At 47.0% G+C, this 14,039-nt stretch overlaps 12 non-coding genes across 12 annotated transcripts; all 12 read left to right on the top strand.

The window, feature by feature from the left end:
* Positions 1–2,326: 2,326 nt before the first annotated feature.
* Positions 2,327–2,400, top strand: TRNAT-AGU (transfer RNA threonine (anticodon AGU)). The gene has a single exon. It is a non-coding gene; the product is annotated as a tRNA-Thr (tRNA).
* A 604-nt stretch (positions 2,401–3,004) lies between these two features.
* On the top strand, positions 3,005–3,078 carry TRNAA-AGC (transfer RNA alanine (anticodon AGC)). Its single transcript has one exon. It is a non-coding gene; the product is annotated as a tRNA-Ala (tRNA).
* A 261-nt stretch (positions 3,079–3,339) lies between these two features.
* On the top strand, positions 3,340–3,413 carry TRNAT-GGU (transfer RNA threonine (anticodon GGU)). The gene has a single exon. It is a non-coding gene; the product is annotated as a tRNA-Thr (tRNA).
* A 2,461-nt stretch (positions 3,414–5,874) lies between these two features.
* On the top strand, positions 5,875–5,948 carry TRNAT-AGU (transfer RNA threonine (anticodon AGU)). Its single transcript has one exon. It is a non-coding gene; the product is annotated as a tRNA-Thr (tRNA).
* Positions 5,949–6,552: 604 nt separating this feature from the next.
* On the top strand, positions 6,553–6,626 carry TRNAA-AGC (transfer RNA alanine (anticodon AGC)). The gene has a single exon. It is a non-coding gene; the product is annotated as a tRNA-Ala (tRNA).
* Positions 6,627–6,887: 261 nt separating this feature from the next.
* Positions 6,888–6,961, top strand: TRNAT-GGU (transfer RNA threonine (anticodon GGU)). The gene has a single exon. It is a non-coding gene; the product is annotated as a tRNA-Thr (tRNA).
* Positions 6,962–12,245: 5,284 nt separating this feature from the next.
* On the top strand, positions 12,246–12,319 carry TRNAT-AGU (transfer RNA threonine (anticodon AGU)). Its single transcript has one exon. It is a non-coding gene; the product is annotated as a tRNA-Thr (tRNA).
* Positions 12,320–13,092: 773 nt separating this feature from the next.
* Positions 13,093–13,166, top strand: TRNAT-AGU (transfer RNA threonine (anticodon AGU)). The gene has a single exon. It is a non-coding gene; the product is annotated as a tRNA-Thr (tRNA).
* A 95-nt stretch (positions 13,167–13,261) lies between these two features.
* Positions 13,262–13,335, top strand: TRNAT-AGU (transfer RNA threonine (anticodon AGU)). The gene has a single exon. It is a non-coding gene; the product is annotated as a tRNA-Thr (tRNA).
* A 266-nt stretch (positions 13,336–13,601) lies between these two features.
* Positions 13,602–13,675, top strand: TRNAP-AGG (transfer RNA proline (anticodon AGG)). Its single transcript has one exon. It is a non-coding gene; the product is annotated as a tRNA-Pro (tRNA).
* Positions 13,676–13,770: 95 nt separating this feature from the next.
* Positions 13,771–13,844, top strand: TRNAT-AGU (transfer RNA threonine (anticodon AGU)). Its single transcript has one exon. It is a non-coding gene; the product is annotated as a tRNA-Thr (tRNA).
* A 94-nt stretch (positions 13,845–13,938) lies between these two features.
* Positions 13,939–14,012, top strand: TRNAT-GGU (transfer RNA threonine (anticodon GGU)). Its single transcript has one exon. It is a non-coding gene; the product is annotated as a tRNA-Thr (tRNA).
* Positions 14,013–14,039: the final 27 nt, after the last annotated feature.

The following is a 14,039-nucleotide window of genomic DNA, read 5'->3' as shown; positions in this document are numbered from 1 at the left end:
CAGGAAATCGTGAGTTCGAATCTCACCGGTGCCTCGGGAGTCAAGACTAACGTCTCTCCAGTTTTTTGTTTTCGAAGTTTAGTTCGAAATACTTCTGATGGTGTGACTGCCTGAACAAGGCGCTGCCCAGGCGTCGTGGCTTAGTTAGTTAAAGCACCTGTCTAGTAAACAGGAGATCGTAGTTCGTATCTCACCGGTGCCTCGAGAGTCAAGACAAACCTCTCTCTAGTTTTTTGTTTTCTAAGTTTATTTCGAAATACTTCTGATTGTGTCACTGCCTGAACAAGACGCTGCGCGGCCGCCGTGGCTTAGTTGGTTAAAGCGCCTGTCTAGTAAACAGCAGAGCATGAGTTCGAATCTCACCGGTGCCACGAAAGTCAAGACAAACCTCTCTCTAGTTTTTTGTTTTCGAAGTTTATTTCGAAATACCTTTAATGATGTCACTGCCCGAACAAGGCGCTGCATAGGCGCCGTGGATTACTTGGTTAAAGCGCCTGTCTAGTAAACAGGAGATCATGAGTTCGAATCTCACCGGTGCCTCGAGAGTCAAGGCAACCGTCTCTCTAGTTTTTTGTTTTCGAAGTTTAGTTCCAAATACTTCTGATGGTGTCACTGCCTGAACAAGATGCTGCGCGGGCGCCGTGGCTTCTCTAGTTAAAGCGCCTGTCTAGTAAACAGGAGATCGTGAGTTCGAATCTCACCGGTGCCTCGAGAGTCAAGACAAACCTCTCTCAAGTTTTTTTGTTTTTGAAGTTAAATTTAAAATGCTTCTAATGGTGTCACTGCCTGAAGAAGATGCTGCGCAGTCACCGTGTCTTAGTTCGTTATCTCACCTCTCTAGGAAACAGGAGATAGTGAGCTCGAATCTCACTGGTACCTCGAGAGACGAGACAAATTTCTCTGTAATTTTTTGTTTTCGAAGTATAGTTCGAAATACTTCTAATGGTGTCACTGCCTCAACGAGACGGTGCACAGGTGCCGTGGCTTAGTTGTTTAAAGCGCCTGTCTAGTAAACAGGAGATCGTGAGTTCGAATATCACTGGTGCCTCGAGAGTCAAGACAAACGTCTCTCTACTTTTTTGTTTTCGAAGTATTGTTCGAAATACTTCTAATGGTGTCAATGCCTGAACAAGACGCTGCGCAGGCGCCGTGGCTTAGTAAGTTAAAGCGCCTGTCTAGTAAACAGGAAATCGTGAGTTCGAATCTCACCGGTGCCTCGGGAGTCAAGACTAACGTCTCTCCAGTTTTTTGTTTTCGAAGTTTAGTTCGAAATACTTCTGATGGTGTGACTGCCTGAACAAGGCGCTGCCCAGGCGCCGTGGCTTAGTTAGTTAAAGCACCTGTCTAGTAAACAGGAGATCGTAGTTCGTATCTCACCGGTGCCTCGAGAGTCAAGACAAACCTCTCTCTAGTTTTTTGTTTTCTAAGTTTATTTCGAAATACTTCTGATTGTGTCACTGCCTGAACAAGACGCTGCGCGGGCGCCGTGGCTTAGTTGGTTAAAGCGCCTGTCTAGTAAACAGCAGAGCATGAGTTCGAATCTCACCGGTGCCACGAAAGTCAAGACAAACCTCTCTCTAGTTTTTTGTTTTCGAAGTTTATTTCGAAATACTTTTAATGGTGTCACTGCCCGAACAAGGCGCTGCGCAGGCGCCGTGGATTACTTGGTTAAAGCGCCTGTCTAGTAAACAGGAGATCATGAGTTCGAATCTCACCGGTGCCTCGAGAGTCAAGGCAACCGTCTCTCTAGTTTTTTGTTTTCGAAGTTTAGTTCGAAATTCTTCTGATTGTGTGACTGCCTTAACAAGACGCTGCGCAGGCGCCGAGGCTTAGTTGGTTGAAGCGCCTGTCTAGTAAACAGGAGATCGTGAGTTCGAATCTCACCAGTGCCTCGAGAGTGAAGACTAACGTCTCTCTAATTTTTTGTTTTCGAAGTATAGTTCCAAATACTTCTGATGGTGTCACTGCCTGAACAAGATGCTGCGCGGGCGCCGTGGCTTCTCTATTTAATGCGCCTGTCTAGTAAACAGGAGATCGTGAGTTCGAATCTCACCGGTGCCTCGAGAGTCAAGACAAACCTCTCTCAAGTTTTTTTGTTTTTGAAGTTAAATTTAAAATGCTTCTAATGGTGTCACTGCCTGAAGAAGATGCTGCGCAGTCACCGTGTCTTAGTTCGTTATCTCACCTCTCTAGGAAACAGGAGATAGTGAGCTCGAATCTCACTGGTACCTCGAGAGACGAGACAAATTTCTCTGTAATTTTTTGTTTTCGAAGTATAGTTCGAAATACTTCTAATGGTGTCACTGCCTCAACGAGACGGTGCACAGGTGCCGTGGCTTAGTTGGTTAAAGCGCCTGTCTAGTAAACAGGAGATCGTGAGTTCGAATCTCACCGGTGCCTCGAGAGTCAAGACAAACATCTCTCTAGCTTTTTGTTTTCGAAGTTTAGTTCAAAATACTTCTGATGGTGTCACTGCCTAAACCAGACGCTGCGTAGGCACCGTGGCTTGGTTGGTTAAAGCGCCTGTCTAGTAAACAGGAGACCATGAGCTCGAATCTCGCCGGTGCCTCGAGAGTCAAGAGAAACGTCTCTCTAGTTTTTTTGTTTTCGAAGTTTAGTTCGAAATACTTGTGATGGTGTCACTGCCTGTACAACATGCTGCGAAGTCGCCGTGGCTTATTTGGTTAAAGCGCCTGTCTAGTAAACAGGAGATCGTGAGTTCGAATCTAACCGGTGCCTCGAGAGTCAAGACAAACGGCTTTCTAACTTTTTGTTTTCGAAGTTTAGTTCGAAATACTTTTGATGGTGTCACTGCCCGAACAAGGCGCTGCGCAGGCGCCGTGGCTTAGTCGGTTAAAGCGCGTGTCTAGTGAAAAGGTGAGCATGAGTTCGAATCTTACCGGTGCCTCGATAGTCAAGACAAACCTCTCTCTAGTTTTTTTGTTTTCGAAGTTAATTGCGAAATACTTTTGATAGTGTCACTACCCGAACAAGGCGCTGCGCAGGCACCGTGGCTTAGTTGGTTAAAGCGCCTGTCTAGCAAACAGGAGAGCATGAGTTCGAATCTCACCGGTGCCACGAGAGTCAAGACAAACCTCTCTTTAATTTATTGTTTTCGAAGTTTATTTCGAAATACTTTTGATGTTGTCACTGCCCGAACAAGGCGCTGCGCAGGCGCCGTGGCTTAGTTGGTTAAAGCGCCTGTCTAGTAAACAGGAGATCGTTAGTTCCAATCTCACCGGTGCCTCGAGAGTCAAGACTAACGTATCTCTAGTTTTTGTTTTCGAAGTATAGTTCGAAATACTTCTGATGGTGTCACTGCCTGAACAAGACGCTGCAGGCGCCGTGGCTTAGTTAGTTAAAGCGCCTGTCTGGTAAACAGGAGATCGTGAGTTCGAATATCACTGGTGCCTCGAGAGTCAAGACAAACGTCTCTCTACTTTTTTGTTTTCGAAGTATTGTTCGAAATACTTCTAATGGTGTCAATGCCTGAACAAGACGCTGCGCAGGCGCCGTGGCTTAGTAAGTTAAAGCGCCTGTCTAGTAAACAGGAAATCGTGAGTTCGAATCTCACCGGTGCCTCGGGAGTCAAGACTAACGTCTCTCCAGTTTTTTGTTTTCGAAGTTTAGTTCGAAATACTTCTGATGGTGTGACTGCCTGAACAAGGCGCTGCCCAGGCGCCGTGGCTTAGTTAGTTAAAGCACCTGTCTAGTAAACAGGAGATCGTAGTTCGTATCTCACCGGTGCCTCGAGAGTCAAGACAAACCTCTCTCTAGTTTTTTGTTTTCTAAGTTTATTTCGAAATACTTCTGATTGTGTCACTGCCTGAACAAGACGCTGCGCGGGCGCCGTGGCTTAGTTGGTTAAAGCGCCTGTCTAGTAAACAGCAGAGCATGAGTTCGAATCTCACCGGTGCCACGAAAGTCAAGACAAACCTCTCTCTAGTTTTTTGTTTTCGAAGTTTATTTCGAAATACCTTTAATGATGTCACTGCCCGAACAAGGCGCTGCATAGGCGCCGTGGATTACTTGGTTAAAGCGCCTGTCTAGTAAACAGGAGATCATGAGTTCGAATCTCACCGGTGCCTCGAGAGTCAAGGCAACCGTCTCTCTAGTTTTTTGTTTTCGAAGTTTAGTTCCAAATACTTCTGATGGTGTCACTGCCTGAACAAGATGCTGCGCGGGCGCCGTGGCTTCTCTAGTTAAAGCGCCTGTCTAGTAAACAGGAGATCGTGAGTTCGAATCTCACCGGTGCCTCGAGAGTCAAGACAAACCTCTCTCAAGTTTTTTTGTTTTTGAAGTTAAATTTAAAATGCTTCTAATGGTGTCACTGCCTGAAGAAGATGCTGCGCAGTCACCGTGTCTTAGTTCGTTATCTCACCTCTCTAGGAAACAGGAGATAGTGAGCTCGAATCTCACTGGTACCTCGAGAGACGAGACAAATTTCTCTGTAATTTTTTGTTTTCGAAGTATAGTTCGAAATACTTCTAATGGTGTCACTGCCTCAACGAGACGGTGCACAGGTGCCGTGGCTTAGTTGTTTAAAGCGCCTGTCTAGTAAACAGGAGATCGTGAGTTCGAATATCACTGGTGCCTCGAGAGTCAAGACAAACGTCTCTCTACTTTTTTGTTTTCGAAGTATTGTTCGAAATACTTCTAATGGTGTCAATGCCTGAACAAGACGCTGCGCAGGCGCCGTGGCTTAGTAAGTTAAAGCGCCTGTCTAGTAAACAGGAAATCGTGAGTTCGAATCTCACCGGTGCCTCGGGAGTCAAGACTAACGTCTCTCCAGTTTTTTGTTTTCGAAGTTTAGTTCGAAATACTTCTGATGGTGTGACTGCCTGAACAAGGCGCTGCCCAGGCGCCGTGGCTTAGTTAGTTAAAGCACCTGTCTAGTAAACAGGAGATCGTAGTTCGTATCTCACCGGTGCCTCGAGAGTCAAGACAAACCTCTCTCTAGTTTTTTGTTTTCTAAGTTTATTTCGAAATACTTCTGATTGTGTCACTGCCTGAACAAGACGCTGCGCGGGCGCCGTGGCTTAGTTGGTTAAAGCGCCTGTCTAGTAAACAGCAGAGCATGAGTTCGAATCTCACCGGTGCCACGAAAGTCAAGACAAACCTCTCTCTAGTTTTTTGTTTTCGAAGTTTATTTCGAAATACTTTTAATGGTGTCACTGCCCGAACAAGGCGCTGCGCAGGCGCCGTGGATTACTTGGTTAAAGCGCCTGTCTAGTAAACAGGAGATCATGAGTTCGAATCTCACCGGTGCCTCGAGAGTCAAGGCAACCGTCTCTCTAGTTTTTTGTTTTCGAAGTTTAGTTCGAAATTCTTCTGATTGTGTGACTGCCTTAACAAGACGCTGCGCAGGCGCCGAGGCTTAGTTGGTTGAAGCGCCTGTCTAGTAAACAGGAGATCGTGAGTTCGAATCTCACCAGTGCCTCGAGAGTGAAGACTAACGTCTCTCTAATTTTTTGTTTTCGAAGTATAGTTCCAAATACTTCTGATGGTGTCACTGCCTGAACAAGATGCTGCGCGGGCGCCGTGGCTTCTCTATTTAATGCGCCTGTCTAGTAAACAGGAGATCGTGAGTTCGAATCTCACCGGTGCCTCGAGAGTCAAGACAAACCTCTCACAAGTTTTTTTGTTTTTGAAGTTAAATTTAAAATGCTTCTAATGGTGTCACTGCCTGAAGAAGATGCTGCGCAGTCACCGTGTCTTAGTTCGTTATCTCACCTCTCTAGGAAACAGGAGATAGTGAGCTCGAATCTCACTGGTACCTCGAGAGACGAGACAAATTTCTCTGTAATTTTTTGTTTTCGAAGTATAGTTCGAAATACTTCTAATGGTGTCACTGCCTCAACGAGACGGTGCACAGGTGCCGTGGCTTAGTTGGTTAAAGCGCCTGTCTAGTAAACAGGAGATCGTGAGTTCGAATCTCACCGGTGCCTCGAGAGTCAAGACAAACATCTCTCTAGCTTTTTGTTTTCGAAGTTTAGTTCAAAATACTTCTGATGGTGTCACTGCCTAAACCAGACGCTGCGTAGGCACCGTGGCTTGGTTGGTTAAAGCGCCTGTCTAGTAAACAGGAGACCATGAGCTCGAATCTCGCCGGTGCCTCGAGAGTCAAGAGAAACGTCTCTCTAGTTTTTTTGTTTTCGAAGTTTAGTTCGAAATACTTCTGATGGTGTCACTGCCTGTACAACATGCTGCGAAGTCGCCGTGGCTTATTTGGTTAAAGCGCCTGTCTAGTAAACAGGAGATCGTGAGTTCGAATCTCACCGGTGCCTCGAGAGTCAAGACAAACGGCTTTCTAACTTTTTGTTTTCGAAGTTTAGTTCGAAATACTTTTGATGGTGTCACTGCCCGAACAAGGCGCTGCGCAGGCGCCGTGGCTTAGTCGGTTAAAGCGCGTGTCTAGTGAAAAGGTGAGCATGAGTTCGAATCTTACCGGTGCCTCGATAGTCAAGACAAACCTCTCTCTAGTTTTTTTGTTTTCGAAGGTAATTGCGAAATACTTTTGATAGTGTCACTACCCGAACAAGGCGCTGCGCAGGCACCGTGGCTTAGTTGGTTAAAGCGCCTGTCTAGCAAACAGGAGAGCATGAGTTCGAATCTCACCGGTGCCACGAGAGTCAAGACAAACCTCTCTCTAATTTATTGTTTTCGAAGTTTATTTCGAAATACTTTTGATGTTGTCACTGCCCGAACAAGGCGCTGCGCAGGCGCCGTGGCTTAGTTGGTTAAAGCGCCTGTCTAGTAAACAGGAGATCGTTAGTTCCAATCTCACCGGTGCCTCGAGAGTCAAGACTAACGTATCTCTAGTTTTTGTTTTCGAAGTATAGTTCGAAATACTTCTGATGGTGTCACTGCCTGAACAAGACGCTGCAGGCGCCGTGGCTTAGTTAGTTAAAGCGCCTGTCTGGTAAACAGGAGATCGTGAGTTCGAATCTCACTGGTGCCTCGGGAGTCAAGACTGACGTCTCTCTAGTTTTTCGTTTTCGAACATTCATGACTTTTTTGCGCAAACACGTACACGGACACAAGCAAAAGAGGCAAACAACACGGGTGCCCGTGTTTGCCTCTTTTCCTTGTGTCCGTGTACGTCTTTCAGCAAAGAAGTCATGATCGAGTACCAACTCGCCCAACTTTCAGTACTTTGGTTTTCGAAGTTTAGTTCGAAATACTTCTGATGGTGTCACTGCCTGAACAAAACGCTGCGCAGGCGCCGTGGCTTAGTTAGTATAAGCGCCTGTCTAGTAAACAGGAGATCGTGAGTTCGAATCTCACCAGTGCCTCGAGAGTCAAGACTAACGTCTCTCTAGTTTTTTGTTTTCGAAGTATAGTTCGAAATACTTCTGATGGTGTCACTGCCTGAACAAGGCGCTGCGCAGGCGCCGTGGCCTAGTTGCATTCCACTTCCAGCTTTCGAGCGATACGGTCGCGGAATGTTCGGCTCCGACCGAGCGGTATCAGCGGCCCGACCGGGCCGCGGTAACAGGACTTTTTGCGCCTAGCGCCGACGATTATCAGGTGATTCTGCCCAATCTGCCTTCCGGACCCATCGCTGCGAATACCGTTTTCATGCATGGTGATCCGAGAGCCCGGCCTTACCGCGTCGAAGACTACAGGGACACTCTGGCCAAGCTTGGTGCGCTCGACGACGTTTTGGCGTTGGGGGCGTATAAAATGAACCACGTATGGGCTGTGACACTGACGAGTGCTGAGGCTGCTTGGAAGTTGCTCTCCGCCATCGATGTGAAGGTAAAGGATCGCCCATGTTTGCTCATTGACCCAAATAACCGCGAGGTTCGCTTGAAGCTTCACTGGTTGCTGCACGGCGTGACCGACGAAGACGTGCGTGTTGCCTTGACTCCCTATGGGAAAGTGTTCGAAGTGAAACGGGACAAGTGGCGAGCACCGGGCATCACAGAAAAGGGCTCAACGATGCGGTCTGTGGGACTAAAGCTGCACTCCGACGTCAAGGTGGATGATATTCCGCACCAGCTCAAGATTGCCGGAGAGCTGACTCTCGTTGTTGTTCCAGGCCGTGCACCGTTGTGCCTACAGTGCAAGAGTACAGGTCACATACGTCGCGACTGCCGAGTACCTCGCTGCCGTCGTTGTCGCCGCTTCGGCCACGAAGACGCCGACTGCGCGAAGACATATGCCAGTGTGACCGGACCAGCGCAGGAAAGTGATGCACTAGAGCACCTCATGGACGAAGCAGACTCGGAAGAAACAGCAGGAGTTAACCCGAACTCTGCTGTGGAAGATGGGTCGTCATGCCGTCAAGAAGAGGGCGTGTGTGAAGCACCAGGTAAGCCCGACGCCGGGCTTCCATACGAAGGCGTAGGCGAAAGTAGTGAAAAGGTGGATTCAAGCAGCACCGGCGACACGTGTCTTGGCTAAGCAGACGAGATCCCCTCCGAGGCTGAACCAATAACTGGGATTGAAAGCGACAGTGGCACTGTGACGGGGAAGCGTCCCCGTGAAGAAGGGAAAAAAGACAAGGGCACCACTGCTGCCTCGGCGGACGAACCACCCGCCAAAACGACTCCCGCTCGGCGGCCTCTCATCCGGCCACGGCCAAACATTTCGTCGGAGCGGAAGACGGCGGAAACGCCGCCTTCGCCAACTTAAGGACTGTACTGGGACAAGGCGTTCAGGAAGGAAGTGCAGTTGTAAGGTAAGCGCCATGCCCCTGGGTTTTTCGTAGCCTTACAATGGTGCAAATAGAAAATTTAATCCGTGGGGCCACTTTAAATGTGCGTGGCCTGGCCTCACGGAGAAAACAATGTCAACTTTATCGGCTAGTAAGCGACCTCGACCTTGACATACTGGCAGTCCAAGAGACTAAAGTCCATAGCGACGATGAAACTGGGGGCATGGTGCGCCAATTCTTGCCGCGGTATTCTGTTATAGTTAGCCATGCCATAGGGACTTCTTCCGGTTGCGTTTTGTTCGTCAGACAGAGTCTGGGTGCTAAAGTAGAGGCCTCAACGTCATGTCCGTCTGGTCGGCTCATTGTTTGCGATCTTTTGTTTTCGGGATTGGAATGGCGCGTAATATGCTTGTACGCACCGACTGTCACTAACGAAAGACGCATATTTTTCGAACAACTAAAGCAGTATACCAATTGTAATAGGCTCCTAATCATTATTGGCGATTTCAACTGCGTCCTTTAAGCCAAAGACAAAACTAGCGAACGACATTTCAGGGATGCAAGTACGGCTGTCTTAAGCGATACAGTAAGAGAACATGGTTTGGAGGATGTGGCCGAATGTCTCGGTGGTGGCCGGACTATGCAGTACATCCACTTTGAGGCAGCCAGCCATGCCCGACTAGATAGGGCGTACATGAGTGTAGAATTGGTACCGCTTTGCAAGGCATACCGTGTTAACGCCGTTTCATTTAGTGACCACTGCTTGGTTAGCTTTGTAGTAGGTAGCACGAAAGAAACGAAAAGGGTCTTCGAGTGGCAACTATGGAAATTGAATTCGAATCTCCTGAGTGATGAAAAATTTGTGGAGGAAGTAATGACGGAAGTTGAAAAAATGAAAGTTCGCAGTAAGAACACGTTTAGAGAAAAATGGGAGAACTTCAGGCAGGTCGTTAAATTGAAGGCTTTGGAACGCTCGAGCGCTATAAGCAGAGAAAAGGGAGCAGAAGAAAAGCTCATGCGCAGAAACCTGGAAAAATTGCTTCTAGAAGAATGTAGAATGCCCAGCATGTTTCTTGAAGATATTCGCGCGTTGAAAAGTAAAATTGAGCGGTACGATGTCGAAAGATACCGCGGTGCTATGGTTCGGGCAAGAGCCGAGCGACTGATAACGGCAGAAGCACCGTCAAAAAGGGCGTTGGGCTCAGAAAAGTGGCATGCGCGTCGTAATCAGATAACAGAAATTGAACACGAGGGTGAAGTCGGCGATGTCGCAGATGTTATCGAGCGTGCTTTCTTTGAGCACTTCAATGGTTTATTCGCCGCCAGCTCAGTTGATGTCGATCGTTTTAAAAAAGATTTTTTACCGCTGATGCCAAAGCTTGTCAATAATGCAAAAGAATTATTGGGGAACCCATGTCGGAAGAGGATGTTAACAGTGCTATTGAAAGTATGCATCCCGGGAAATCACCTGGTCCTTATGGTCTGACTTCCGCCTTTTATAAGTGTTTCAAGTTTTAAATAACACCAGCCTTATCCGACGTTTATAATGAGGCATTCGAGCTGAAATTATTACCCTCGTCCTTTACATCATCTCACACTGTTCTTATACCAAAATCGGAAGACCCCGTTGCACTGCGCAAAGTAAATTCTTACCGCCCAAGCTGCCTCACTAATGGAGATTATAAGATATTCATGAAAATTCTAGCTAAAAGGTTGCAAACAGTCATTACGGAGCTCGTGGGGGCGCATCAGACGTGCGGCATTAAAGGTCGAACTATCCTCACGAATATACACGCAGCCCGGAGCATCCTCGAATGTTGCGATGCTATTCGTGCGCGAGTCGCAATGCTGCAAATCGACCTCGAGAAAGCTTTTGACAGGGTGCCTCATGAAATTCTGCTGTGCATCCTAGATAATTTGAATTTAGGGAAAATAATCAAAGAGGGGGTTGTCATGGCGTACCGAGACTGCTCAACGCGGCTAATCGTTAACAAGGTGGTGGGGAAGCGCATCCCAGTCAAGCGTTCGGTCCGTCAGGGTTGTCCTCTCTCACCACTATTGTTTTGTTTGTACATAGAGCCCTTTTGTTTGAGTGTCATAGAGAATGACTGCGTCCGTGGGTTTAAGCTGCACGAGGTTGAAGTCCGACTGTTGGCTTATGCCGACGATATTGCCATTTTTTGCGCGGACTCTGACAGCATAGCAGATGCTGTCAAATGCGCTACTAACTTCTGTGCTGCAAGTGGCAGCGCTGTAAACTGGGGAAAATGCCTTGGCTTTTGGCACGGTGACTGGGCAGAAACCCCAGACAGTTTTGCCAGCATAAGGTTTGTTACGACACCGGTGAAATACTTGGGTGCCCCCCTCGAATGCTACAAAGACAGCGACTCGTACTGGAGGAGCCAAGTGGATAACCTGCGGGAAAGTGTGAACAAGTTGAATGGTTGGAATTGGTCTATGTTTTCTAAAGCCACAATTTGCAACATATTCTTAGTGAGTAAAATTTGGTATATCTTACAAGTCTTACTTTGTTCAAGGGTAAACATCCAAAAATTTCACCGTGTGTTCGCTGTCTTTGTGTGGAAATCGTCTTGGGAAAGATCGAGTCGGACCAATTTATTTCTTCGAGTGCGAAATGGAGGACTGGGCTTGTCGCATTTGTTTTTAAGACAGGTAGTCAATCGGTTTTGTTTCTTTAGAGACGTCGACAACTCATTCCTTCGCACTGTCTGTCAACTTTGCCTGGGGCAACACTCGCCTTACATGGTAGCATCAACCTGCAGCGTACCTGGTGGTGTTTATGGCTTTCTCCGCGAAGTTGTACTTTCTTGTAGGTTTCTGTCAGTGCGGTTTTCACTTGAATACTTGAGTCAAGTCCAACGAAGAAGGTTGTACAAGGACCTATGTGATGTGTTTTTACCAGTGCCTTTGTATCGGTCCCTTTACAATGTATGCCATGGCCACACTGTACTAAAGCGCGTCAAGGCGATGAAAATATCGCCAAGTGCTAAGAATTTCTTGTTTAAATTACATACCGGTACGCTGACCGTCAAAACCTGGATGGCTGCAAAGGGATTCTACGTTCCTTGGAGCACGCATTGCATATTATGCAGAAAGGAGGAGACAATTGAGCATGTATTCATTGACTGCTGGGATGCTATCTTTCTTTGGGATGTGCTCCAGCGCACGATCAAAAAAGACTTCCCCATTGATGCATATGGCATCCGCTATTTGCAAATACAAAGTGACGATGGTAACCCATATGAGATGATAATGCTTATGGCTCTTCATAGCATTTGGAAATCCAGGATGGCAGCTGTGTACTTTGATGTAGATGCACGAGCACCCACGCAGTACTTCAAAGAGTATATAAAAATTTTGGTGGATGAACAAAAGTTGCAGGAATTCACCCCAGAATGGTTGCCGCGCGTCGAATTACTATCGACGCATAAAACATTTTAACAGATGCGTGGCCACATCGTTTGAGCCACGGTTTTTACAATGTTTTGTGTTGTGTTGTGTAATTATCTCTTTATATGTGTATTGTTTACGTGAGCCGTAAACAGGCAATAAAGAAAAAAAAGGCGCCGTGGCTTAGTTGGTTAAAGCGCCTTTCTAGTAAACAGGAGATCGTGAGTTCGAATCTCACCGGTGCCTCGAGAGTGAAAACTAACGTCTCTCTAGTTTTTTTGTTTTCGAAGTATAGTTCCAAATACTTCTGATGGTGTCACTGCCTGAACAAGACGCTGCGCAGGCGCCGTGGCTTCTCTAGTTAAAGCGCCTGTCTAGTAAACAGGAGATCGTGAGTTCGAATCTCACCGGTGCCTCGAGAGTCAAGACAAAACTCTCTCTAGTTTTTTTGTTTTTGAAGTATAATATAAATTGCTTCTAATGGTGTCACTGCCTGAAGAAGATGCTGCGCAGTCACCGTGTCTTAGTTCGTTATCTCACCTGTCTAGTAAACAGGAGATAGTGAGCTCGAATCTCATCGGTACCTCGAGAAACAAGACAAATTTCTCTGTAATTTTTTGTTTTCGAAGTATAGTTCGAAATACTTCTAATGGTGTCACTGCCTCAACGAGACGCCACGCAGGCGCCATGGCTTAGTTGGTTAAAGCGCCTGGCTAGTAAACAAGAGATCGTGAGTTCGAATCTCACCGGTGCTTCGAGAGTAAAGACAAACGGCTCTCTAGTTTTTTGTTTTCGAAGTTTAGTTCGAAATACTTCTGATGGTGTCACTGTCTGAACAAGACGCTGCGCAGGCGCCGTGGCTTCTTTAGTTAAAGCGCCTGTCTAGTAAACAGGAGATCGTGAGTTCGAATCTCACCGGTGCCTCGAGAGTCAAGACAAACGTCTTTCTAGTTTTTTGATTTCGAAGTTTAGTTCGAAATACTTCTGATGGTGTCACTGCCTGAGCAAGACGCTGCGCAGGCGCCGTGGCTTAGTTGGTTAAAGCGCCTGTCTAGTAAACAGGAGATCGTGAGTTCGAATCTCAACGGTGCCTCGAGAGTCAAGACAAACGTCTTTCTAATTTTTTGTTTTCGAAGTTTAGTTCGAAATACTTCTGATGGTGTCACTGCCTGAGCAAGACGCTGCGCAGGCGCCGTGGCTTAGTTGGTTAAAGCGCCTGTCTAGTAAACAGGAGATTATGAGTTCGAATCTCAGCGGTGCCTCGAGAGTCAAGACAAACGTCTCTCTAGTTTTTTTGTTTTCGAAGTATAGTTCGAAATACTTCAGATGGTGTCACTGCCTGAACAAGACGCTGTGCAGGCGCCGTGGCCTAGTTAGTTAAAGCGCCTGTCTAGTAAACAGGAGATTGTGAGTTCGAATCTCACCGGTGCCTCGGGAGTCAAGACTAACATCTCTCTAGTTTTTTTGTTTTCGAAGTTTTTTTTGAAATACTTCTGATGGTGTCACTGCCTGAACAAGACGCTGAACAGGTGCCGTGGCTTAGTTGGTTAAAGAGCCTGTCAAGGAAACAGGAGATCGTGAGTTCAAATCTCACCGGTGCCTCGAGAGTCAAGACAAACATCTCTCTAGCTTTTTGTTTTCGAAGTTTAGTTCGAAATACTTCTGATGGTGTCACTGCCTGAACAACAGGCTGCGCAGGCGCCGTGGCTTAGTTGGTTAAAGCGCCTGTCTAGTAAACAGGAGATCATGAGTTCGAATCTCACCGGTGCCTCGAGAGTCAAGACTAACGTCTCTCTAGTTTTTTTGTTTTCGAAGTATAGTTCGAAATACTTCTGATGGTGTCACTGCCTGAACAAGAAGCTGCGGGCGCCGTGGCTTAGTTAGTTAAAGCGCCTGTCTGGTACACAGGAGATCGTGAGTTCGAATCTCACCAGTGCTTCGGGAGTCAAGACTGACGTCTCTCTAG

Source organism: Rhipicephalus microplus, chromosome 5, assembly GCF_043290135.1.
Source record: "Rhipicephalus microplus isolate Deutch F79 chromosome 5, USDA_Rmic, whole genome shotgun sequence".
NCBI lineage: Eukaryota > Metazoa > Arthropoda > Arachnida > Ixodida > Ixodidae > Rhipicephalus > Rhipicephalus microplus.
This window is presented reverse-complemented; position numbering and strand designations above follow the sequence as displayed.